The sequence below is a fragment of the Carlito syrichta genome, unplaced genomic scaffold (assembly GCF_000164805.1).
Source record: "Carlito syrichta isolate Samal-C Ts95f unplaced genomic scaffold, Tarsius_syrichta-2.0.1 Scaffold309834, whole genome shotgun sequence".
NCBI lineage: Eukaryota > Metazoa > Chordata > Mammalia > Primates > Tarsiidae > Carlito > Carlito syrichta.
The window spans coordinates 96,521-99,669 of NW_007253930.1; the positions used below are offsets into that span (position 1 = coordinate 96,521).

Here is a 3,149-nt window from a genome sequence, read left to right on the forward strand (position 1 = left end):
GTTCTTGCTATTATGAACAACGCTGCGATAAACATACATGTGCAGGTATCTTTTTTATAGAGTGATTTGAGTTCTTCAGGGTATATTCCCAGTAGGGGGATGGCGGGGTCATAACCCTGAGTAATTAATCCACTGGTCACAGAGATCGGGTTGGGCCTGTTGCTCTGTGATGAGCAAGCCAGAGCACTTTCAAGATGGTGGCAGGGTGCCTCTTTCATCTTCTCCAGTGGGTCCCTGCCTCTGGCTTTCTCACTGTACTCCCTCCACAGTCCTTGGTGCCAGTGTCTTGCCAGGTGCTGCAGTGGTGAGGCATAACCTGGAGCTGGCAGTCTCTCCTGGCAGCTTCTTCCCAGGAAGGGCTTTGCTGATTTTTAAAAAATGATGCTCAGCTTCTGCACCCTGGGAAGCACTAGGGACCAAGCAGAGCCGCTGTGGCACCAGCGCTTAACCAGGAGAGCCCTGACTACTTGCTCCTGAGTCCCTGCTCAGTCAGCCACTCACATGCCCACGTATGCAAAATTTCCCATACACTCCCTCCTACTGGGACTTGCTTAGTCTGACTGGCTCTGCTGCCATCTTCCTGAGAATCTCCTAATTTTTTTGATTTATTGTAGTGATGAGGTCTCACCAGGTTGCCCAGGCTGGTCTTGAACCCCTGGGCTTAGGCAATCCTCTTGCCTCTGTCTCCTAAAGTGCTGGGATTACAGGTGTAAGCCACCATGCCCGGCAGTTTTCTTTTAGTATTCAGACAAGTATAGATTGCTGTTTGTCCAGTAGGCACTTGGTACCTCTCAATGCTAAGTACCAAGTTGAACATTGGGGATAGAAACTCAAGGAGAGACTGAGATGCGGTTACTGTAAACAAAATCTTTTTGCAAAACATTGAAGGCTATAATAAAGAAATATGTAATAATTTATAAGTTTGTTTTGAGGACGAAGTGCTTAATTTATATTTATTTATTTTTATGCTTTAATTTAGGAATTATTTTGCTGCTATGAAATGTCTGAGTGGCAAATTGTTTTTATTGCATGTCTGTCTTGAGTAGTTTATCTCTGGGAAGGCAGTGTTCTCTATTCCTCTGGAGGCATCTTGGTGTGGCTTGCTGAGTATTGCCACATATGATGGCTGTGCCATAGAGACTTGTTGGAAGCTGGAGGGATAATAGACATAGACCTGTCCTCACAGTGAATTTTTATGTCAATAATTTAGTTAAAGCTACTGAGAGTATAGCATAGTAGTTCAGAATATAGATGCTGGAGTCAGACAATCTGGGTTTAAATCTACCATACATATGTTATATATATTTTTCTTTTTTAGTTGAAATCTTACTCTGTCATCCAAGTTGGAGTGCAGTGGCATGATCGCAGCTTACTGCAGCCTTGATTTTCTGGGCTCCAGAGCTCCTCCCGCCTCCCCCAAAGTGCTGGGATGGCAGGCATGAGCCACTAAGCCCGGCCCAAAGAAATGTTTTAATTGCTTTAGTGCTTTGTTTTCTCAATGATATTCTGAAGGTAAAATCTTCTTCATCAGGTAGTATGAAAATAAAATGAGATAAAGCCTGCAAAATGTCTGTCACATTATAAGCATTTACAAGCATTATAAGCATTTAGCCTTTATAAGCACACTATAAGCATTTAGCTTTTAGATGTTAGGAAAATTTGAGTACTGCTAAAGAAGGGAAGGAGGAGAAAGGAATAAGGGGCCCACAGCAACACATTGGGTAACAGGTCCACTATCAGGGGAGAGAAGGCCTATTAGAAGCTCATTAGAAGCCCTAAATTTCATATTCTGGTGTTATTTCTCCAAATGACTGTTTAAGAAAATGTCAAAAACACATGTGCTTTTGCTTGTTTTTAAAAAAATTTTTTCCTTTATTCCCAGACATCTTCTCTCTTTTTGCTTATGGAAAGGTTGATGATAAAAAAGCCTAATTCTCAGGCAAAGTTATTCGTTAGCACTTGTCAAGGTTTTATGCAATTCATTACTGACAGAGTCAGAGAGAGAGAGAGAGAGAGAGAGAGAGAGAGAGAGAGAGAGAGACAGAGAGAGACAGAGAGAGACAGAGAGAAGGAGAGGAAGAGAGGGAGATAGGCAGAGAGAGGGCACTTGTTCCTAGAGTATTTGAAAAACAGAACTTTATATAGTTAATTGGGAAAGGATTACTAAGTTAAATACAAAATTGGACAATACCTCAGGGATTAATAAAACAATAAACTTTAGAGTTAGATTTCCTAGTAGATTGAGAAAAAATTCACATAATAATTTTTCATAATTTTGTCTTAAACTTTATAGTACTGTAAATTGTCTGGACTATCAAAAAACAAGTTTGTCTCCCGAAAGAACTGTCAAATTAGAAAATACTTTAGCATGACATTTTAAAAGAAAATAATGACTCATCAACTTGCTTTCCAAGTTTTTCCTAATTTTTCCTTCCACAATACATAACTATGGTTGAGTATATAATTCACCCAACAACAATAATTAAGTGATATGAGAGGGTTTTGTATTGTTGGGAAGAGCTAGAAGGACTTTTCTTTTTTTTATTATTTTTTTTTTTGAGTTGGAGTCGCACTCTGTCGCCCAGACTGGAGTGCAGTGGCCGCTCCCGGCCACTGCAGCCTCGACCTGCTGGGCTCCGGCGATCCTTCCGCCTCAGCCTTCCAAGTAGCCGGAATTACAGGCATGCGCTACCACGCTGGGCTGATTTTTTGATTTATTGGAGAGAGGAGGTCTCGCTGCCCAGGCGGGTCTCGAACCCGCGGGCTCAGGCAATCCACTCACCTCAGCCTCCCAAAGGCGCGGGATTACAGGCTGTGCCACCGAGCCCAGCTGACTTTTCTTTTTTTAAATTGAGGGTTGGTGGGAATGCTCATAAAAAAAAAAAGGAAACGGGTTGATGCTGAAAAGAGAGGAGTTGGCTTGGTAGGGAAAGAAGAGGTGAGGATGTGGGAGAAGAAGGTGCTTGATAATTTGCAGGGCTGCCTCTGTGACCTCCTCAGAACTCTTTCCTGGTTCTTAGAGTTATGACCCTTTATTTTCTGGGAAGGAAGAGGGATGGCAAAAGGTAGCCCAGAGACTACAGAAAATAGTGATGGAATCCATGCTTTCTGAGAAACCCCCCCCCCCCCCCCCCCCCCCCCCCCCCCCC

General features: G+C 42.8%; 1 protein-coding gene across 1 annotated transcript in view; it reads left to right on the top strand.

Annotated features, from left to right (window-relative positions):
• Nucleotides 1-3,149, top strand: part of IMPG2 (interphotoreceptor matrix proteoglycan 2) — a 106,047-nt gene that overhangs the window by 73,766 nt on the left and 29,132 nt on the right. The window lies entirely within an intron of this gene.